We start from the raw sequence: 24,965 nt of genomic DNA on the forward strand, positions 1-24,965 counted from the left end.
CCTCAGAGTGGAAGATGTCCCTGTCTGTTCCACAAGCCAACTTTGCAATGCATATAAGTGTATGTATACTTTTTATGACTTACCTCAGTGAGTTATAATGGATTGTATGCCCTTCTCTTCATCACTGCAAGCTAAGCTTGGCACAGATTATATGCTTAGTAATGAGTTGAAGAATGGATGAGTAGGTGGCATAGATCAGCAGATGATGATAGGTAGGTAGTTCAAAGTATGGAAATAGGTGCATCAGTGACTAGGGAGAAACTCGGTGGGTGTATAGACAAGGTAGAGTTGTCAAAAATTTTTCCCTGGGAACAGAAAAAGTGTTAAATGTAATAAGTATAAATTACAGTTCAGTGTGACAAGGGCTTTGACAAAAAACTACTACAGATAATGCACCAGCTGATTTTGGGGTGCAGTCTTGGGATTTCGAAATGATGAATTGGGGTCTCTTGTTTAGAGACCTGTACCAGCTGATTTTGGGGTGCAGTCTTGGGGCTGTGGAATGGTAAAGCAGGGTCTCTTATTTACAGATCTATAGCAGTTGATTTGGGGGTGAATTTTCAGGGACAGAGAATGGTGTGGGAGGGTCTCTTGTTTACATATCTGCACCACTTGATTTGGGGGTACAGTCCCAGAGCTGTGGAGTGGCGAAGCAGTGACTCATGTTGATTCTTCTAGTTCTAGCCTCATGCTTTATAGGGACAGAAAACCAAGCACAAAATTATGAAATGACCTGAGGCATTTGGTGTGACTCACATGACCTTTTCAGCCTTCACCTCAACCTGATGTTTTTCCTATAGGCACTGAAAGAATGGACATGAGCAAAAGGGCATATGTTTAGAAACTAAATCATATTTCAAGTCACATGAGATTGGTGTAAAGTAGAATATTGTTACAACATGACTCACTGCAATTATTAGAAAAGTATTTTATATCCAATATAATTTCATTTAAAAATATGAAGTTAGTGCTTACTAAGTGCAAGGCTTGCTGCAACATTAGTTAGATAAGGTAGCTGGCCAGCCTTTGTGAAGGACTATTTCTTTTTACTTGCTTTTGTTTGTTTGTTTGTTTGTTTATGTGTACGCCGGTTTGGTCTGCATGAGTGTCTGTTCATCACTTGAATGCCTGTTGCCCATGGAGGGCAGAAAAGGGCAAGAAAACATGGGATACACTGAAATTGTAGAAACAGAAATGTGTGAACCATGGTGTGGGTGCTGGGAATCAAATCCCAGCCCTCTGGAAGACCAGTCAGGGCTCTTAATCACTGAGCCATTTCTCCAACCATCTGTTTACCTATTTTCTTAATACTTTTGCTTTCTATGCTATTTTATTCATTATAATGACAGCTATTTGACTTCTGAAATGATTCCCACAAGAAGAGTTACCTAGCCCAAGTGTGGTGGCACATGGATAAAAATCCCAGCACTTATAATAGAAGCCAGAAGATCAGCAAGTCAAGCCTAGTCAGCTGCATAGTGGGTTAAAAGTTGGTATGAAGACACGAGAATCCTATCCTCCTCCCCAAAAAATGAAAGCTGGGGAAGGAAGGGAAGGGAACAGAGGGGGATGAAAGGGGAGGGGTGGGAAGGAGAAAAGAAAAGTTGCTAACTAATAATTCAAGAAAATTCTGATTCTATTTTTAAAATACATGTTTGAATACTAGAAGTCTGATTTAGAAGTTATCTCTGAGACATAAAAATTATTTTTGTGTATACATTTTTCTGCCCTAAGAAATACAGTCAGCCTGTTCACAGGGGAGCTGTTTCCCATTTTGCTATGAAAATGTAGCAATATTCTGCTGTGGGAAACATACCATTGGATATATTTACCATGTTCCAGGAAATGCACTCTGACATTAAGTTTTCTGTAACAACTAATTTGTATCTTCGGTGGCCTGATTTTAGCTTTCTGAATTTTTCATTTCTCTAAATTAATATAAATAGCTGGCAAACGTTGCCCTTTGGCAGTACCAAGCAAGCCAAATATGTTATGCAAGCAAAGCAACTTATTTTGTGAGTCTCAGACACAAAGAGGAAATGCCCTGCATTCTTATGTGTCGTCAATATTGTCAGTGCACCGTGGTGTACTTTCGTTTTACTTCCTTCACCAGAACTCTCCCAATTAGCTGTCCTTCTACAAATGGCAACTCTTACCTAATCTTGGTCATCGCTTCCTCAACGTTTGCTTCACTTGTCCTGGCATGAAAGGCAGATAAGCTCTAATTTATATAAATTTTATTTTTAGAGGTTTATAAAACTTAAAGATACATATATACATGTAATATGCTTTATATTTTATATTATTTTATCACATATTCAATAAGGAGTGTTGAAGTTCTTAATCCATCCAGTGAAATACAAATAACAATTTTACATTTCTGTATTTGTTAGTGTATAGAGTTCTGAAGATGAACATTGAACACAAGGTGGTAGTTCAGTTGTCAAGTATGATGTTTTAAATGATAAATGTTGCCCCAGCCACCATCCCCATACAATAGTGTATTTGAACACCAGTAGGTGGTCTAAGCTGGGAAGATTGTGGAACCTTTAGGAGGCAGAGCCTTGCTGGAGAAGAATGGTACTGATGAAGTTTTTTGAGGGTTTATATTTTTGCCTCACTTCCTATACTCTTACTCTGTGTATGGATAAAAATGTGATCAGCCAGATTTCCACCTCCATATTATGGGTACCATGATGAACTGTCTCTTTGGAACCATAAGGGGAAATAATCCCTTTAACTTCCTTGAGATGCTCTTGGTTATGATATTTTATCACAGGGAAAGAGACAAAATAGGTCAGACTGCCCAAATGCTGATCACTGGGAAGAGTTTGGCCTGGGACATACCTAGTAAGGGAATAAACATGTAAGAAGAAACAAAGATGTGGTAACTGGTTTCTGAGCAGAACCATTCTCACGGTGAACTTGGTTTGCTATCTTTGCTTTATTGTATCATATGTGGGCCAGTATTGGAAGTCCAAGAAACTGCAAAATCAACATCAATACATACTTGGAGCCATGCATAAATTCTGTTCTCTTGGTTCTGCCTAAATGCTGCTATGGTTACCTGGATCATCTTAAATCCCCTTGGTCAGGAATGGTGGTGGGGCATTCTCTCTGCTAGATTCGTTGCCTTAGGTGACTAAATCCCCCAAGTTTAGAATTTGCAGTTTTTAAATATGATGCTCTTTCCCAATGACATCTTGCATTTTTTTTCATGCCACTGTGAGCAAGATAAAAGGAGAAGATAACCACAGCTAGGAATCAGAGCAAAGCCTATAGAACCCCAGAATTTCTTACCTGGATGCAACAATTTTCCAAAACTGAAAGTATTTCCCATACTTAGTCCCACTGTCATCTTCCCATCAGGTCTCCAGGCAGCATCTTCTTGCTCTATAGACCCCAGAGTCATAACATTTCCCAATTTGCATACATGTCACAGAGACATCTTAATCATAATTATGTCATAGGTTACAGCAAATATCTAGCAATTTCACTGTATTGTGAGGGTATAACATAGCTGCTGTATTCAGAATAAAATTATACCTTGTGAAAGGCTTTTAGAAGTGTTTAGTGAGTTGCAGCTGCATCCAGAGCCGCAGCAGCAGAAGACAATTAGGAGGAATTGGTTCTCTTTCCACCAGGTAGATCCCAAGAATTGAATTCAGGTCAACAGACTTGGAAAGTACTCTTAGCCAGCCACTGAGTTATCTTGTTGGTCTGTCTTGGTCATTTTGAAGAAAAACATGACTCCGGCCCCCACGCAGGGCAGAGGTGAGCTGCTTCGGCTCCTGCCTTGGGCCCATCTTCCGCCTGCCCACTCTGGGAACTCCTGTCCTAGGGTCTGCAGGCAGATTGACTTGGACAAACCCTGAGGACAAACCAACCCAGAGTCTGCTGACATCTCTGTGCTAGTCCTGCTCCCACCCACCTGGAGACCGAGTACCTCAGACCTGCCTGCACCCACCCTGAGACCCATCAGAGTATCAGACCCTCTTGCACCAATTGGAAGAGAACCTTGGACCCATACATACCAGGAAAGGAAGAGACACCACCTGTACCCACTGGAAGAAGATATGGGAAGATGACAATATAAGAACACATCCAATAACAAGAAAACCAATATGACAACACCAGAGTCTAGGGACTCTACACCAGCAAGATCTGAAAATCCCAAAAGATGAAGCAGAAGAGAGCAACCTTAAAAACAACCTCATGCAGATGATAGAGACCCTAAGAGGGGAAATCAGAAAATCCTTCAGAGAAATGGAAGAAAAGACAAACCAAAAGATGCAAGAAATCAAGGAAAGCCAAGGAAATACAATTAAACAGCTGAAGGAAACAGTTCAGAACCTGAAAACTGAAATAGAGACAATAAAGAAAACACAAACTGAGGGAATGCTGGAAGTGAAAAAACTGAGTAAACAATCAGGAACCACAGATGCAAGCATAACCAACAGAATACAAGAGATGGAAGACAGAATCTCAGACACTAAAGATAAACTAGAGGAAATAAATTCATCAAAGCAAAGAAAATCTTAAGTCCAAAAAATCCTTAACACAAAATATCCAGGAAATATGAGATACAGTGAAAAGACCAAACCTAAGGATAATAGGTATAGAAGAAGGTGAAGAAACCCAACTCAAAGGTACAAAAAACATATTCAACAAAATCATAGAAGAAAACTTTCCCAACCTAAAGAAAGGCATGCCAATGAAAGTACAAGAAGCCTACAGAACACCAAATAGAGTGGACCACAAAAGAAAGTCCTCTGGTCACATAATAATTAAAACACCAAACATACAGAATAAAGAAATAATATTAAGAGCAGCAAAAGAAAAGGGCCAAGTAACATATAAAGGCAAACATATCAGAATTACACTGGACTTCTCCATGGAAACTCTGAAACCAGAAGGACCTGGATAGATATTCTACCAACACTAAGAGATGCCAGCCCAGAATACTATACCCAGCAAAGCTTTCAATCACAAATGGAGAAAACAAGATATTCCAAGACAAAACCAGATTTAAACAATATGTAACCACTAATCCAGCCCTACAGAAAGTACTGGAAGGACAGCTCTAACCTAAGTAAATTAACTACACTCACAAAAACATAGGCAATAGATAATCCCATTTTGCCAAAACTCCAAAGAAAAAGCAGGGTAAATCCACATACAATACCACTACCAACAACAGCAAATCAAAAACAAACAAGAATAAGCCCTCAATGGTCCTTAATTTCCCTCAATATTAATGGTCTTAACTCACCTATAAGACACAGGCTAACAGAGTGGATACAAAGACAGAATCCATCCTTCTGCTGCATGCAAGAAACACAGACAAAGACAGACATTACCTCAGAGTTAAGGGTTGGAATAAGAATTCCAAACAAATGAACCCAACAAACGAGCTTGGGTAGCTATCCTACTATATAACAAATTAGACTTCAAACTAAAATCAATCAAAAGAGATTAAGAAGGTCATTTCATACTCATCACAGGAAAAATCTATCAGGAAGAAGTCTCAATTCTAAACATCGATGCCCCAAATACAAAGGCATCAACGTTCATAAAAGAAATATTATTAAAACTCAAATCACAAATAAGGTCTTGCACAGTTATAGTGGGAAACTTCAACACTCCACTGTCAACACTGGACAAGACTACCAGACAGAAACTTAACAAAGAGACAAAGGAGCTAACAGAAGTTATGAACCAATTTGGATTAACAGACAGCCATAGAACATTCCATCTCAAAACAAAACAAGATACCTTCTTTTCAGCACCACATGGAACCTTCTCTAAAATCTACCACATACTCAGCAACATAGCAAACCTCAACAGGTACAAAACAAATTGGAATACCCCCTCTGTCTGATCGGACTACCATGCTTTAAAGTTAGAATTCAACAGCAACACAAATTGCAGGAAACCTACAAACTCATGGAAATTGAACAATGTGCAGTTAGTTGCACCATTCCTGAGTCAAGGAAGAAATAAAGAAAGAAATTAAAGAGTTCATAGAATTCAATGAACATGAAGACACAACATGCCCAAACTTATGGGAAACCTTGAAAGCAGTACTAAAAGGAAAGTTTATAGCTCTAAGTGCTCACATGAAGAAACTAGAGAATAGTCACAACATAGAATTGACATCACAGCCGAAAGCTCTAGAAAAACTGGACGCAAATTCACCCCGGAGTAGAGGCCAGGAAATAATCAAACTGAAGACAGAAAACAATAAAGTAGAAACAAAGAAAACAATTCAAAGAATCAATGTAACAAAGAGTTGGTTCCTCTAGAAAATCAACAAGATAGACAAACCTTTATCCAAACTAACCAAAAGGCAGAGAGAGAACATGCAAATTAACAAAATCAGAAATGAAAAGGGGGGCATAACAACGAACTGAGGAAATCCAGAGAATCTTCAGTTCATACTTTGAATACCTGTACTCCACAAAATTCGAAAATTTAAAGGAAATGGACAATTTTCTGGACAGATATTACTTACCAAAATTGAATCAAGAACAGATAAGCAACTTAAACAGACCTGTATCCTCTAAGGAAATAGAAGCAGTCATCAAAAGTCTCCCAACTAAAAAGAACCCAGGGCCAGATAGCTTCATTGCAAAATTCTTCCAGAAATTCAAAGAAGAGCTAATACCAATACTCCTCAAATTGTTCCACACAATAGAAGCAGAAGGTTCATTGCCAAACTCTTTTTACAAGACTATAATTACCTTGGTACCCAAGCCACACTAAGACACAACTAAGAAAGAGAACTACAGACCAATATCTCTCATGAACATTTATGCAAAAATACTCAATAAAATACTGGCAAACCAAATTCAAGAACATATCAGAAAAATCATCCACTATGAGCAAGTAGGCTTCATCCCAGGGACGCAGGGTTGGTTCAACATTCGAAAATCTATCAATGTAATCCACCATATAAACAAACTGCAAAAGAAAAGCCACATGATCTTCTAACTAGATGCTGAAAAAGCCTTTGATAAAATCCAACACCCCTTCATGATAAAGGTCCTGGAGAGATCAGGGATAACAGGAACATACCTGAACATAATAAAAACAATACACAGTAAACCAACAGCCAACATCAAACTAAATTGAGAGAAACTCAAAGCTATTCCTGTAAAATCAGGAACAAGACAAGGCTGTCCACTCTCTCCTTATCTCTTCAATATTGTCCTTGAAGTTCTAGCTAGAGCAATAAGACAACAAAAGGTGATCAAGGGGATACAAATTGGAAAGGAAGAAGTCAAGTTTTCACTGTTTACAGATGATATGATAGTCTACACAAGTGACCCTAAAAACTCTACCACAGAACTCCTAAAGCTGATAAACACCTCAGCAAAGTGGCAGGATACAAGATTAACTCAAAAAAATCAGTAGCCCTACTATATATGGATGATATATGTGCTGAGAAAGAAATCAGATAACATCTTTTACAATTGTCACAAACAACATAAAATACCTTGGGATAATGCTAACCAAAAAAGTGAAAGACCTCTACCACAAGAATTTTGAGTCTTTAAAGAAAGAAATTAAAGAAGATACCGAAAATGGAAGGATCTCCCATGTTCTTGGATAGGTAAGATCAACATAGTAAAAATGGCAATCTTGCCAAAAGCAATCTACAGATTCAATGCAATCCCCATCAAAATACCAGCACAATTCTTCACAGACCTTGAAAAAACATTTCCCAGCTTTATATGGAGAAACAGAAGACCCAGGATAGCCAAAACAACCCTGTACAATAAAAGAACTTCCGGAGGCATCACCATCCCTGATTTCAAGCTCTGTTATAGAGCTATAGCCCTGAAAATAGCTGGTATCAGCACAAAAATAGACAGGTAGACCAATGGAATCGAGTTGAAAACCCTGATATTAATCTGCACACCTACAAACACCTGATCTTTGACAAAGAAGCTAAAGCTATACAATGGAATAAAGAAAGCATTTCACCAAATGGTGCTGGCATAACTGGATGCTGGCATGTAGATAGATCCATGTCTATCACCATGCACAAAACTTAAGTCCAAATGGATCAAAGACCTCAACATAAATCCAGCCACACTGAACCTCTTAGAAGAGAAAGTAGGAAATACCCTTGAACAAATTTGTACAGGAGACCACTTCTGGAATATTACACCAGTAGCACAGACACTGAGATCAACAGCTAATAAATGGGACCTCCTGAAACTTAGAAGCTTCCTTAAGGTAAAGGACACAGTCAACAAGACAAAAATCACAGCCCAAGGATTGGGAAAAGATATGCACCAACCCTACATCTGACAGAGGGCTGATGTACAAAATTTACAACTCAAGAAGCTAGTCTCCAAAATACCAATTAATCCAATTTAAAAGTGGAGTACAAGTTGCAGAGAGGGAGAAGTGATGAGCAAAGGGGTCTTAGACCAGGCTGGAGAAACCCACAGAAACATCTGACCTGAACAAGGGGGAGATCGTTGACCCCAGTCTGATAGCTGGGAACCAGCATAGGACTGACCCAGACTCCCTGAACAAGGGTGTCAGTTAGGAGGTCTGGGCAATCTATGGGGCCTCTAGTAGAGGTTCATTCAGTATTTATCCCTAGTATATTAATGGACTTTTGGAGTCCATTCCACATAGAGGGATACTCTCTCAGCCTAGACACACAGGGAAGGGTGTAGGCCCTGCTCCAAATGATATGACATTTGACATTTGAAGATCCCCATGGAAGGCCTCATCCTCCCTGGGAAGAAGAAAGGGCATGGGATAGGGGGTTGGTAGGGGCCAGGGGAGGAGGGGAGGGAGAGGGGATTGGGATTGACATGTAAAACAAGCTTGTTTGTAATTTAAATAAAGGGGAAAAAGATTTGGGGAATAACTATAAGAAAAGAAAGTGGGGTACAGAACTAAACACCAATGCCAGTTTATGCTGGAGAGGATGTAGAGAAAGGGAAACACTCCTCCACTCCTGGTGGGAGTGCCAACTCCTACAGCCATTTTGGAAATCAGTATGGCGATTCCTCAGGAAAATGGGAATCAGTCTACAAGATCCAACAATTCCAATCTTAGGCATACACCCAAAAGAAGCACATTCATACAACAAGGACATTTGTTCAACAATGTCATAGCAGCATTATTTGTAATAGCCAGAACCTGGAAGCAACCTAGATGCCCCTCAACTGAAGAATAGATAGAGAAAATGTGGTACATTTATACAATGCAGTACTACTCAGCAGGGGAGAAAAAAAACAATGAATCTTGAAATTCCAGGCAAATGGATAGAAGTAGAAGAAACCATTCTGAGTGATGTAACCCAGTCACAAAAAGACAAATATGGTATTTACTCACTCAAATGTGGATTTTAGACAGAGTAAAGGATTACCAACCTACAATCCACACTGCCAGAGAAGCTAGGAAACAAGGAGGACCCTAGAGAGACGTACATGGCCCCCTTCAGAAGGGGAAAGGGACAAGATCACCTGAGCAAATTGGGAGCATGGGGGGAAGGGAACTAGGAGAATGAGAAAGAGAGAAGAGGAGGGGTGAGGAGGACATGATGGGGCAGAGAGGTTGAGCTGGGGGAAGAACAGAAGAGAGCAAGATAAGAGACACTATAATAGAGGGAGACACTATAGGTTTAAAGAGAAATCAGGCACTAGGGAAATGTCTGGAGAGCTACAAAGATGACACCAACTAACAATCTAATGGAGGAGAGGCTACCTTAAATGCCCTCCCCTGATAATGAGATTGATGACTAACTTATATGCCATCTTATAACCTTCATCCAGCAGCCGGTGGAAGTAGAAGCAGACACCCACAGATAAACCTTAAACTGAACTGAAATCCAGTTACAGAGAAGGAGGACTGATGAGCAAAGAGGTCCATACCAGGCTGGTGAAACCCACAGAAACAGCTGACCTGAACAAGGGAGAGCTCTTGGCCCCCAGAATGATAGCTGGGAAACCAGCATGAGACTGATCCAGACCCCCTGAATGTGGGTGTCAGTGAGGAGACCTTGGAAATCTATGTGGCCCATTGTAGTAGATCAGTACTTATGCCTAGCATAGGAATGGACTTTAGGAGCCCATGACAAATGGAGGGATACTGTCTGAGCCTAGACACAAGGGGATTGACCTAGGCCATATCCCAAAAGATATGGCAAACCCTGAAGACCCCCCCTATGGAAGTCCTCACCCTCCCTGGGGAGCAGAAAGGGTATAGGATAGGTAGGGTGTTAGTTGAGAGTGGGGGGCGGCAGGGGAGGAGGGGAGGAAAGGGACCTGGGATTGACATGTAAAATAATCTTTCTAATTAAAATAAAAAAATTAAATTAAAAAAAGAAGTGTTTAGCATAATGTCTGTTTCTCTGTAATCCCTGCTTCTTTTGCCTTGACTCCAGTGGGCCTCATCTAAATGGCACTTAGCAGATGATCAGTCAGTATATACAGGAGAGGGTGTGAGTAAATAAACTTGTGTAGGTGTTCATGAATCCTTAAGTTTGAGTGCATGCAGAGACTCATTTCTCAACTAAAATTACCTTTAACCTGCTAAGGTGAGATTGGTCTCCTGGAAACTGTCATCAGGCAATGTTTTATTTTATCCTTTTGGGGGAAAGCCTTGCTAAAGAAACAAAATTAATTAAAATGGAACTTCATATCCAAAAAGTAAAAACATTATTGTGCCTTGAAATGTTTCACATAGACTCTGTTGCAATTTAGTAGCATAGTGGATGTCACTGTTCCCTAATATCTTCTTCCCTCCTGCTTCCATGAATGAAGAAGAGAATAGTTCCCCATCCCTTGGAGCTCATGCTGATCATGTAACCAGTCTTTGTAAATGCAACATAAGCAGTTCATAGCTCAGACCTTCCCTACTATGCAAAGAAATTGCCATGTGGTGTGAAGTGGCTACACAGAAAAAAAAGCCCTAGTTAATTAATGTTGAATGTGTTCCTTGAAGATGTAATAAATTCTACCTCTTTATGGTGCTGAAATTGTGATGCTGTCTGTTGCCTTAGTATAACCTAGTCCATATAATTCCATATGAATCTGACTCAGTTCTATATACAAAATCTTTGAGACTGCACCGACTTTCACTAACAATGGGGAAAGCAACAGCTAGGTGTGTGTTCATGATCCGATTCATTTACCTAACACTAAAGTGGAACAGTTCACTGGTGTATGCTTGAGAGGCTTCACAAAATCCTATTTTTTTCTTTCTCTTTGCTTTTTGAAGCTTGCTAGATGCATTTTGTGAAACTGTGGGGGCCCTGGAGATTCAGGATTACCATCAATTGGAAGGTGCAAGTACATCTGTATAAAACCCAAATAAAATAACCTGATAAGCTTAGACATGAGGGCTAATGTGGTCACTCCACAGCATCTTCATGAGTCTACGGTTTTTTTGTTTGTTTGTTTTTCTGTTCTTGCTTCTTTAGTTCATTGCTTTATCTTTAGGATCACCATGTTGGTCTAAATAGCTTCTGTCACTTCAGTCATTCTTTATTGGCAGCCAGGCCTTCTGTAGGATAAAGAAAAACCCCAGAGAAAATTAAACCAACACTGTGATTCCTCCTGAGAACTGCCCTTGAAACTCCTTTCAACATTTCATTAGATAGAGCTTGACCTCACAGATCTGAACAAGTACCTTAGCAAGAGTGAGGTGGGACTAGGAAACAAAGCCCTTCTTTTCTATATGCCCTGCCAAGGCTACTCCCCTGTGCTGTTATGTAAGTATTGATGTATTTGTGTAAGGTGTATAAGTATTCTTTAAACTCCTTTGAAAGTTAACCACTATGTCTTCTCATTCCCTTGAAGTACTCGCTTGAGTATATATTGCCATTATTCTCTTAAAACATAAATTTCCCTTTACTTGATCATTTTTATGATTCAGAAAGGTCATCGAAACTGTGACTTTAAATTTATCCATACTGAAATATTGTGCCTACCTGCTTCTTCTCTTCCTTTCTGATTATACTTTGTGTTTTAATTTAGTATCTTATTGCCTTTCTTGGGACCCTCCCATGCTCAATACTTTGGTCTTTGGTGTAATCACATATACAACATATTCAACTGAGTTTTAGTTATCACTGAGAGAGAGAGTTTATCTTTCACATTTTCAAAAAAAGATTTATAAATGGATGTCTATTCATGGAGAAAGGGGGGAAATAACTAAAATTCACAGTATAACATATATCAACATTTGGCTTATTGTGTTATGTACTAGTTACTTTTCCTTTGCTGTGGTAAAACATATGACCAAGAGAAACCATAGAAGAAAGTTTTTATTTGGATCTAGAGAGAAAAGAGTCCTTCATGTAGGAAAGTATACATAGTAGCAAGCAGCAGGTATGCAAACAGAGACAGAAAGCCAAGGGCTCGCATCCTTGACTGAACACATGAGGCAGACAGAGCAAACTCAAATTGGCAAAAGGCTTTTAATCCCAAAACCCCCTCCCAGTGACATCCTCACTCCAACAAAGCTGTTCCTCCTAAACTTAACCTAAACAGCAGCACCAACTGGGTGCCAAGTGTTCAAATATTTGATCCTGAGGAGGTTCTCATTCAAACTACTACATATTAAGAGTTTACATTTAAAAAAAAAATGGTGACACCGTAGAGAAAAGGGAGTCTTTGCCCTCTCTTAGTGGGAACGTCACCTAATACAGTCATCAAATGAGAAGATAGAGAGTCCCTGAAAACATTAAATATAAAGCTATCCTATTACTTAGTGGTATCACTCAGATATATGCCAGAAGTAAAAATGAAATCAGTGTCAGAGAGACAACTGCTCTCCCATGGTCAATGCAGCATTATCTAGTACACAGAAGACTGAAAGAAAGGGATGCACGATACTAATGTTAGTTAGAGGAACATATTGTGTGGCTTGGTTCTAGATTTGAACACAGCTGGATGAAAGTTTTAAACTGCATTCACTGCTCCGTATTTTGAATTCTCCCAATTTTCTACCACAGAAAAAGCAGGTTTTGAATTATAGACATAGTTCACTGGTAGAGAACTTACTTAGCATGTGAAGCCTTGAGTTTGAGACCCAAGATTGCAAAAGAAAAAAATAGACATTATTGCGGATTAGTTTTTCAACATGACACAAACTAGAGTCACCTGGGGAGAGGGTACATGAATTGAGAAATTGCTTCCACCAGGTTGCCCTGAAAACATGTCTGTGAGGCATTTTTTTTTATTAATGATTGACATGAAAGGGCCCAGCCTATTGTTGATGATGTCACCACTGGGCAGGTGGTGTATAAGAAATCAGGCTGAACAAGCCATGGAGAGCAAGCCAATTAGCAGTGTGCCTCTAATGCCTCTGCTTCAGTGCCTGCCTTACGCTTCCTGCTTTGAATTCCTATGGCAATGTCCTCCAATGTTGGACTATGAGCTGTATGGTGAAAGGAACTCTTTCCCCACAAGTTGCATTTTGGTTGTGGTGTTTATCACAGCAAAGCAGAAGCTAGCTAGAATATCTTATGTGTTCCTTAGAGTTGCAAAGGCAAAAATGGTATTTATAGCATGTAGAAGCCCCAAATAATATCTATGCTATTTGGAAACCTCAAATGCATAGAACTAGCTGATCTTTTCAGAGTGAAATAAAAAGGAATGTGAATTTCTGTTATGCAGATTTATTCTGAATTTCCTTTATAATAACTTAAGCATTTCTAGATCTACAAACCAAGGGTTTTAGATATTTCAAATTGATTATTGTATTTGTTTTTATTTATTAAATGAATATTCATTTATTCATACAGCCAGGGCTGCAATGAGAAATCCTGTCTTAAAAAATATATGCTTTAAATTATGTGCAAAATTATCAGTAGATTGAATAATTTTCATTTATTTTTAATTGAAAAGCTCATAAACATTTTCATTTACATGGTGAAATTTGTGACTCAGTTATGTTATATTGGGTGACTGCAGCTATTCTAATGTAATAATATAAGTGGCTTTGGATCACTTGTTCATCTATTATTTGACATTTCTTACTTTGTAATGAAAATTGATACTACACTCCCTAAATAACTATTGTCACTTGAAATGATACAGAATCACTCACTCCATGAATCAGAAACCAGAGCAAAGTTTTGCTGTTGCATGTGGTTCTCACCACCCAGTAAAAGTGGCTGCCGGGAGCCACACCCCCAGCTTCTGACTCTGCTTGATTGACAATTGATTTTGCAACATTTCTTTCTTCTATTTACCACTTTGTCTCTTATTGTCTAATTTTCTCCTATAAGACAATAACTAAATCCAACTAAAATTTAGAATTACAAAGCCAGATATAAAGACAACCACCTATAATATCAGCCCTCGGGAGGTAGGAGCAGTGAGGTCAAGGTTATCCTCAGCTAAATAGTCGGAATTTCAGGCCAGCCTGATCTTTCTGAAACACACTCTCTCTTAAAGAAAAAAATAAAGGTAGGACTACATGATAATTTAGAGACAAATAACTTGGTGTTTCATTTATTTTCCATTTTCTTGAAAAATGTCCTCAAAAGAGAGTGAGGGATTGAGAGATTTCCTTACAGGGCTTATGCTCATATTTGACTTAATAGGCTGCAAGTGAAATGTTGTAGGTAAAGAAATTACTGTCTTTGGGAAAATTTGCCTTCATTATACTTCCCATGTTATTTTTTGCATTAGCAGTGACCACACTACTACTTTCTCTAAATAATTTACAACTGTTTGGATGAGTTTTGCACATGCTGCACCCTTTTAAAGCACAATTGTAGATGCAATGTGCCACAACTACGCTTACTGTTTTACAACTTTTAATATGAAAATGTACCGGAGTCCAGCTCCAGTGGGGTTCAGGTCCCGAAGAAGAGGTGTGGAACCCTCGAGGGGAAGGAGGAGACTGACAGGATTGGAGGGTGATTCGGGATGGCTGACACTTCATCAAAAAAAAAAAAAAAAAAAGGTTACACCTTTTATATTCTACTATTGTATAATAGTTTAGCCACAGGCAAGATTAAAAGCAAGCTCAATGATTCAGGCATGAAAGCAGCCATCAACTTTATCATAGCATTTTTCCTGCAACAAAAGCATTAAGTTCTGCAAGTATCTAAATGCCTAATGTTTTAAAAGATTCTGTAACTCTACCAAACACGCTCTTACATCAATGGAAGGACCACATATTCCTCCTGCTAGAGATAAGGAGAATGGCTCCTTTTAGCCAGCAGGAACTTTCCTTAAGCCCCTGGGGGAATGGAAGCCCTTATCCAGATACCTGAGCTTGGGGAAAGGACTTCTTCTGGGGACCAACCATAATGTGCAGCCTTTGTGCTGAGCTGTTCCCTAATTGTGTCTTAGTCTTACTATATGTGCCGATTCCGTCATACGCTCCCCAAAGGGAAGGTCCTGGTGTCTTACTCTTTTCCACTACACAGTACCATTCAGATTTCTCCACACTTTCTAACTGAACCCTGGCCCTTAAGAGCCTCAGGCTTGGGATCAGGTGTGCCAAGTTAGTAAGTCTTCATCTTCTCTGTTCTTGGTGTAATCAGAGAGGCACAATGGGTGCATGCAGTCATCACTCTGTATGGTTCCACGGGGGCGGGAATTTTTTTCCAAAGAATTGTTTTGTTTGAAGAGGCTGCCATTTCATACATTTACATCTTCAGAGCCCATACAAAATTTCCCAGAGGAAAAGGCAAAAGGAAATTCCCTTAACCCATAGTGAGAATCATTAAAAATGAAAATAAAAAGTTGTTGCTGGAGAACTGTGATCGCAATGTTGAAATGCTGAAACTTGTGAAGCAGCGGTGATTGTCATTCCGTCCATGCTAAAAATGTAATCAGCCATGGCTACATAGTGAGACACTAACTGAAGCAATGATATGTAAATAATATAAAATACAATTAATAATTGACTTGCATCCTTTCAGAAACCTAAATTTTCATCATTGCTGATTGGTGGGATTCCAACATTGGGACTTCTCTTTGGTAAAAAAAAAAATCACCTTTTAGGTTATGTGACCATAAAGTACAATAGAATTTATTTTAAAATAAGTTAATTGTTAATTATCTTCTTTCTATCAAAAATGTTTGTAGGATCCTAATCACAAATTGGAGTTGAAATCTGTAATGGTTCCCACCAATTTCCCAAAACATAAGAAGTTACAAAGCACTGTGTAAAACAAAGAACCACAGGAAATCTCAGAGCATAAGAAATGCATAAATGTGTGTGTGCAGTTATCATGAAGGTGAAGAACTGAACTGAGTTTCATTTGCCTCAGCACACAGTCCAATGCCCAACTCAAATATGTCATGCAATAAAAGATGCTATTGTTTATGTAGTTGTATTTCTTCTACTGACCTGTGGTTTCCATATTTTTGCAATGTGTCTTTAATAGCCAGAAAAATGCTTCAAAAATATAAAATATGACTCAGAAAGTATTTGTAAAAAGTCATGTAGCATCTTAATTTACTAAACTTCAATGCAAATATTGACTTTTTAATAACAGTTAATTGTATATGGAAGATGAAACTTGTAATTACCCTCAGTGGAATCAGGGGATTATCATTACTCCTATATAATAAATACTCTGTTCAAATGTCCTGCTTAGAATTTTAAGATGCCACTATCTATCATTGTAAACATGTTATTTACTGGAATGACAATATTTTACCTTTCCTGCCCATTGGTTTTCTTTATTCTTAATTTAAGTTCCAAGAATTTTTTTAAAAATAACAAAGAAGTACAATCAAATAATGAGCTTGTAGCCCTATCACTCAGCAAATATAACAAAAGGTAGTTGATTATTGTCTGATAAGAATAAACATAAGTCTGTCTCATTTTTCTAAGCTTGGGTGTTAATATACACTGTAAAGCAAAGTTGAATGTACCTGGTCACTGTTATATTGCTGTGAAGAGACACCGGAACCAAGAAATCATAATTATAAAAGAAATCATTGAATCGGGGGCTTATCTGCAGTTTCAGAGACTTAGTCCATTATCATCATGTTGGGAAGCATGCCTTGGGAGCCATAGCTCAGAAGTACATCCTTATATACATGCAAAGAGACACTGGGTCTGGCATGGGCTTTGGAAAGCTCAAAGCCCACCCTAAGTGACACACTTTCTCCACCAAGGCCATAAACCCTAATCTTTTTCAAATAGTGCCACTCCCTGATCTAAGCATTCAGATACATGAGCCTTCGGGGACTGTTCTTACTCAAATTTCCCCAGATCTGCTATGCATGAATGAGAAGATAAGATAAGAAGATACCATAAGTTCACTGGTGCACACATGTGAGCACACACATATTCACAAGCAAAGAGGCTTAAAAATTAATTCTACACTTAGATACTACTATGAATTGATTGTTTTATTGAATAAAACGGTGATATCAAAAATTATTGTGGATATTTGTGCCTAGGACCACATTTTATCTTTGTTTTCAAGCATTTCTCCAAGTATATTTTAAGAGTTTTTTTTTTTAAGTCAGTGTTTCTAAATTGGCAGTTATGATCTTACATAGCACAGATGGTCCCAACACACGATAACTGTTTTGGATTTGTTGTTGCTGTTGTTTTACTTTACTATGTTAACAACACCACACTCATTCAGTAGGAATCCGACTCAAAATTTAGGATTGTGATCTTTGCTCATCTGCATACAACACTCTCTTGTGACACTAAGAGCAGGAGTGAGCAACAACTCCCAATCAGCAGCTCACTAAAAGGTTAAGCAGCCAACCGATGCTTGGCCACAGCAATATTCCGAAGGCGGACAAAGACATTTATGTGTAGGAGAAACCTGATTGAAGGTATCGTTGACCACGTCCACACATTTGTGTGCTATTTCCAACTTGATGATGCGTTTATTGCCATGTATTCCCATTGGAAATCAAGCCGCAGCTATACATTTCTTTATTTAATGGTGCTGAGGATGAAGCCAGAGCCTGGGACAAGCTAGCCTCTCTACCACTAAGCACACCGCCAGCCTGTACATTCGGGCAACTCCACAGTTACAGTGATGCAAACGTATCATAATGTCTCCCCATCATCCATGGAGGAGACTAATTTGAAACTTTTGTTACAGGAAAGACTATGCTAAATGAAGATATTTAACTCTCAAATTGATTTTAAACTAATAGAGCAAAAAGGTTTGAGTAGATAATCTGAGATGACACAAGGATATGCAAAATTTTTTAATGAATCTTTCATTTGAATAATGACAGATTTCATTAACAAATAAAAACAATCCCTTCTGTGATAACCCTGTTATATTTGCAAGGTCAAAATAAAATTGACAATTTTTTTTCTTTTCCTTTTTTTTTTTAAATTTTTGACAGAGTCTTCTCTATGTATTCCTCCTGACTGTCCTAGAATTCACTGTGTAGACCAGTCTGGCCTTGACGTCACAGAGCTCCTCCTTCCTCTGCCTCCAGAGTTCTGGGATTAAAGGTGTGTGCTACCAGGCCTGGCCATTGATGGGTTTTCTTTCACTCAGTGAATTACAAAATTTCTAGATTTTATGTATAAAATCATAATGTTTAGAATGAGAAATATTTGTGTTAACCATAGCCCATTTCACATTAGTTATTGTGAAAGAAGTAAACATTAAAAAGAAATTTTAGAGTGTAGAATTTAAAAATTTAACTGTGGGGACTGGAGAGACGACATGCTGGTTAAAAGCACTTGCTGCTCTTCCATAGGATTCAACTTCTGTTTCCAGTAGCCACAATGTGGCTCACAAATTGTCTGTAATGCCAGTCCCTGGGGATTTGATACTCCCTTCTGTTGCTGGTTTGTTTGTTTGTTTTTTACCCTTTGCTCTTGGGGGGCCCTCTAGCCAACTCCCAGATAAATATATGGAGACTTATTCTTACATATGAATGCCCAGCCTTAGCTTGGCTTGTTTAAATTATCCTGTCTACCCTTTGCTTCTGGGCTTTTATCTTTCTCTATTCTATACACCTTTCTTCCTTCTTGCTCTGCGGCTGGCTGTGTGGCTTGGTGGCTGGCCCCTGACATCCTCCTTTCCTTCCCCTTCATTTGCTCCTCTTTCACATTCTTCTCCTTCTATTTATTCTCTCTGCCTGCCAGTCCCAAGTGTTTTCCTTTCCTGCCTAGCTATTGGCTGTTCAGCTCTTTATTATACCAATCAGGTTTTTTAGACAGGCAAAGTAACATAGCTTCACAGAGTTAAACAAATGCAACATAAAAGAATACAACACATCTAATGTTCCACAGGATAAATAAATTTAACATATCTTCAGCTAATATTCCACAACACCCTTCTGGCTTGCAAGTGCATCAGGCATGAACATGGTGCACAGAAATACTTGCAGAGCAAAGAAAATGTATATACTCACTCGTGTGTATGAGTATATACACAAAATAATTTTTGTTGAGGTTTCAATATTATATTCAAGTTTTATTTTAAGTGATGTTAATTACAGCATTTGAAGGGGAGGAGCTAAATCCACACAAAATGGAAGACTCTATAATGTACCCATTAAACTGCTAAAAATTAGAGTGGTGAAGCTATAACAGAGGTCACTTTTGATCCCTAGTGTTGTCATGGTGTGACTGTTGACCCAGCTTAAAGCTGGAGATCCTGGAAGCTGTTTCATACTCTGGGAGAGAGAGAGAGAGAGAGAGAGAGAGAGAGAGAGAGAGAGAGAGAGAGAGAGAGAGAGACGGAAGGAAGGAAGGAAGGAAGGAAGGAAGGAAGGAAGGAAGGAAGGAAAAGAAAACCACACCACAAGGAAAAATTAAGTCCTGAACGACTGGCTCCATCATGCCTACCCTCTCCACCCTAAAACGGCACAAAAGAAATAGCTAATAGTACTTTTGGTGTAAAACAGGAAACTGATGGGCTAGGATGGGAACGGGGCATGGTGATCTGTCTTAAAAAGTCCCTTTCACACAGGTGTGTACATGCTTCTCAGCAGTTAGGATTCGGACACCAAGATTCGATGCTCACTCAGGAAGTCACAATGTCATCTGTGGACTCGACACAGATTCACTAAGGGCCTGCACGCAATTCCCAGCTTCCACTTGCAGTCTGACTTCTCTGGAGCTGCTCCTCCCCAACCTACATCTGCAGCTAAAAGGACCCTTTTAGGAATGGATTTCTGCCGTACCTCTGAAATGGTAAACACCTGAAAGCCGAGTCATCCTTAGCCTGGACATCTAACGTGGTGTTTATCAATTCTCGCATCCCCAACATACAACATTAAAAGGTACACTAAATTCTGAAGGTAGCTAAACTGAAAAATAGTTTAAAATTAACGATTGTACAAAATTCATTTATGCTTGAAATTCCAGTCCTAGACCAAGCTTGTGGCCACCCGCATTGACGTTCTTGCCGTCCAGCAGAGCTGACAGCGTCATTTTGATACCTGGCTTTAGGACCCTAAACCGATCAGGTTAGAGTTGTTCACTTTGGCCGAAAAGCAGGCATCAGGGTCGACCTGATATTTGGCTGCTATTCCAAAGCGAGTGTTACTGTTTCCTGCTGTCCAGGCAGGATTGATAGCAGTCTTCAACTTCTTGTTCACCTTTTGGTAAATGGAGCCACCAAACTCTGTCCCATCGTTCACACTAGTATGAAACTGGAACTCATCCGTCTTGTACCCAACTGCGAAGTTGCTCTGGGTCACTCAGGACTTCGAGGTCTCAAAATTCATCTGGTAGCCAGTCAGCCAGCCCTCATAGCCAAACACCAGAGCACCCGGATCGAGGGCCCAGCAATGTCAAAGTCCACATCACAGCCTAGGTTGATATGCGCCCTCTTGTGCCCTGTCTTGATTTTAGTTTTTTGTTTTGTTTTGTTTTGTTTTTTGTTTTTCCAGTGTTAGGCGAGAAGAACGGGTGGAAGACCAGCGGGTGAGCTGGTCTTCCACGGTAATCTCGGTACCCAGGGTGTTGTCTGTGTTCCATTTCTCTCTAAGTGTCAGCCCATACTCGGTCCATCTGTGTTGGTTTCCAGGCTGCCGTTCGCTTTGGTGGTCTCTGCGTTGGGGGAGCCTGAGTTGGTAAATTCCAATCTCGGACTTCGTTTCCAAATCAAGTTTTATTAAGCCAAAGCCGTAGCCCTTGGTGAAAGTATCCCTGGCAGACTTGCCACCATCAGCGTATGTGGGAGGCACAGGCATCTTCTCGGAGGCTGTGACGGCGGGAGCAGTGGCAGCTACGGCGGGGGGCTGCGTCGAGGAGCCATAAAATAATTTTTTAAACTTTTAGCATAAATTTTGGAGGATGATGAGCTAGCCCATTAGATCGGGGGACCTGCCACAAGCCTGACAATCTGACATTCACCTCCAGAACTCACATGGCAGGAAAAGAGAATGAGCTTCTAGAAGTTATCTAGGACCATTACAGCACTGGCTCTGTGGTGCTCTTGTGCCCGTGCATATGCAAAATAAATAAACAAATGTATTTTCTTTATTTCTTAATTAATTTTTTATTTTAGAAATAATCTTATTTTACATATCAATCCCCCCATTCCCTCACCCTCCCATCCTCCCATGTCCCCACCAACCCCCCACCCACCCACTCCCCAAGGATAGTGAGGCCTTCTATTGGGGATCATCAAAGTCTGTCACATCATTTGGGGCAGTGCCTAGGCCCTCTTCCTTGTATCTGGGTTACAATAGTATCCCTCCATAGGGAATGGGCTCCCAAAGTCCATTTGTGCACTAAGGATAAACACTGGCTCCACTGTTAGAGGTCCCATAGGCTTCCAAGGCCTCCTAGCTGGCACCCACATTCAGAGGGCTTGGTTCAGTCAAATGCTGGATCCCCAGCTTCATAACTGGGATACGTGTGCTCTCACTAGGTCAGGTCAACTGTTTCTGTGGGTTTCTCCAGAATGGTCTTGGCTCCTTTGCTCATCCCTCCTCCCTCTCTACAACTGGATTCCAGGAGTATGGCTCAGTGCTTAGCTGTGGGTGTCTGCTTCTGCTTCCATCAACAACTGGATGAAGGCTCTAGGATGGAATATAAGGTAGTCATCAATCTCATTATGGGGGAAGGGCATCAAAGGCAGCCTGTCTACTTCTGCCTAGATTCTTAGTTGGGGTCATCCTTGTGGGCCGCTGAACATTTCCCTAGTGCCAGATTTCTCTTTAAACCTATAATGGCCCCCTCTATTAAGGTATCTCTTTTCTTGCTCTCCTCTATTCTTCCCCCGACTCAATATTCCTACTCCCTCATGTCCTCTTCTCCCCTCCACTTCTCCCCTTCTCTTTATCCCAACTCCTTCTCCCCTCCCTCCATGCTCCCAATTAGCTCAGAAGATCTTGTCCCTTTCCCCTCCTCTGGGGGACCATGTATGTCTCTCTTAGGGTCCTCCTTGTTTCCTAGCTTCTCTGGTGTGTGGATTGTACCTGGTAATCCTTTGCTCTATGTCTAATATCCATATATGATTGAGTATATACCATGTTTGTCTTGCTGTGACTGGTTACCTCACTCAGGATGGTTTCTTCTAGTTCCTCCATTTGCCTGTGAATTTCAAGATTCCATTTTTTTTCCACTTAGTAACACTCCATTTTTCCACTTAGTACCACATTTTCTCCATCCATTCTTCAGTTGAGGGGCATCTGGGTTGCTTTCAGGTTCTGGCTATTACAAACAACGATGCTACGAACATAGTTCAACATATGTCCTTGTTGTATGAATGTGCATTCTTTGGGTATCCTGGAACCCAGACTCACCTCAAGCAGAGAGAGAAAGGCAGAGGAGGGGGGACAAGCTTTAATTAACTTTTGAAGGCAAGAAAGTCAATAATTGCTGCCTCCTACTTAAAGATGTTTATGTTTGTGTAACATAAGCTAATAACATCTACATATTAATTACTTTCTCTTTGCTGATAAAAGCAACTTAGTGAAGGAAAGGATTGTTTGATACATGCTTTGAGGGCACAGAGACCACTGTGGCAGGGAGGCATGGCAGCAGGAGCATGAACAGCAAGTCACATTGCATCTTCAGTCACAAAGCCAAAGACACAAAGGTTGGTATGCAATTTACTTTCTCCTTTGTTCCTTTTTATTCAGTCCAGGCCAAGCCTGTGAGATGGTGCTGTTCACACCAAGGGTGAGTCTACCTTCTTTAATTAGCCCTCTCTGGAAATGTTCTCACAGACTAGCCCAAAGCTATGTCAACAAAGAGATTCCAAATCCCGTTGTCAATGAAGACTCAGCATGGTACTACGACCTAGGATTTTGATAAAGATCAGTTAAGCTAATGTATGTGAGAATTCAGCTGCTTGCCATCAGGTAACTATTGAAAAACATCTTAACACAGATTTGTATTAGCATAATTATTGTTTATCTGTAAGTATAATTACCGTTGCACTTCATTAATAAAATGTTAGTCTGACTCAAATAAATCAATACATCATAAACTGATTCATAACAAATTAAATTTGGCTCACTGTAAGTTTTGAAAATGATAGGATCAAATGTGGCATTTTTACTAAATTACATTTGTTTACTTATTTATTGTGTGTGCATGCTATCTGTGTAGGTGCACACACCACCGCAGGCAATGTGGCAGTCAGTCTCCTGTCATCTCTATGAGTTCCAGGAGTTGAACTCTGGCCATCAAGCTTGCACAGCAAGTGTCTTCACCTGCTGAGCTATCTCAAAGGCCAAAATCTGCTATTTCAGAATTTTACTTAACCATGCAGTAAGGTGTCTTGGGGTTTCTGTTGCTGTGAAGACACAGTGACCATGGCAACTCTTATAAAAGAAAACATTTAATTGGGGCTGGCTTACAGTTTAGAGGTTTAGTCTGTTATCCACATGTTAGGAAACACGGCAGAGTGTAGGCAGACATGATGCTAGAGAAGGAGCTGGAAGTTCCTTCCAGTGGGAAGGCAGGCAGTGGGAAGAGACCTCAAAACCCACCCCTATAGTCCCATACTTCCTCCAACAAGACCACATCTCCAATAATGCCACTTTCTGTGGACCTATGGAGACCATTTTTATTCAAACCATCATATAAGGTTTGGTCAAAAATGAAGATTTCTATCTGCTATTACTAGTAGTTGTAGATCTTTATTTCACTGAAAAATCACACTTTTATAGAGCTGAAGAGAGGACTCAGTTATTAAGAGCACTTGTTGCTCTTGCAGGTGAAAGACCCCCGCAGAGGTACTTTCGTAGAAGGAGACCCACACCCAGGAATCAGCGAAACCACGAACTTTGGATGCAAGAGCAAGAGGGTTTATTAATAACACGGATATCCGGGGCTTAGCTTCTGTTTTGCCAAGCCCCGAGCCCCGGAAGGGGGGTCCTTTTTATAGGGGAAAACAGGCACAGTACAGAAGCGAAAAGCATCAAATCAGCATTTTCTCAAGGTTTAATAGTCAGGCGAAACGGCCTTATCTTCTGCTGGTCCAGATGGCTGGCCTTGGGACGGAGCGATCCGGAGCGATCCGGCGGGGGTTGGCCTTGCGCGGGGCGGGGAGTGAGGGCCAGCAGCTGCAGGGATCAAGGGTCGGGGAGAGTGCTGGGGAGGGAAGGATGTATTCGCGCGTGCCCCGCCAGCTGCCGACCAGAGTAGGGGCCAAGCTTAAGAGAAAAACTACGGCCCGGGGGGGGGGGGGGGGGTCCTTTCACAGGGAACTCAAGTTAAGCTCAGAGCCCTCACACAATGGCTCACAACCATCTGTGACTCTAATTCCAAGGACTCTAACACCCTCTTTTGACCTCCATGGGCATCAGGCACACATGTGATAAATCTGCATGCATGATGACAAAATACTTATACACATAATAAAATAAATAAAGCGTTTAAAATTAGGGTAAATCCACATTTAAAAAATAAAACATTAAAGTTTATTCAATCAGCCTAGAAGAATGAGCAAGAATAAGTCTAGGTGACTTTCCATTATTTTATGCTTTTTAATATTTATTTATTGTTGTATTATACATATTGGTGCTTTGCCAGCATGTGTGTCTGTTTGCCACCACATG

At 40.1% G+C, this 24,965-nt stretch overlaps 1 pseudogene; it reads right to left on the reverse strand.

The window, feature by feature from the left end:
• Nucleotides 1-20,189: 20,189 nt before the first annotated feature.
• LOC100766657 lies at nt 20,190-21,179 on the reverse strand (annotated as a pseudogene).
• Nucleotides 21,180-24,965: the final 3,786 nt, after the last annotated feature.

Source organism: Cricetulus griseus, chromosome 4 (assembly GCF_003668045.3).
Source record: "Cricetulus griseus strain 17A/GY chromosome 4, alternate assembly CriGri-PICRH-1.0, whole genome shotgun sequence".
In the NCBI taxonomy this organism is placed as follows: Eukaryota; Metazoa; Chordata; class Mammalia; order Rodentia; family Cricetidae; genus Cricetulus; species Cricetulus griseus.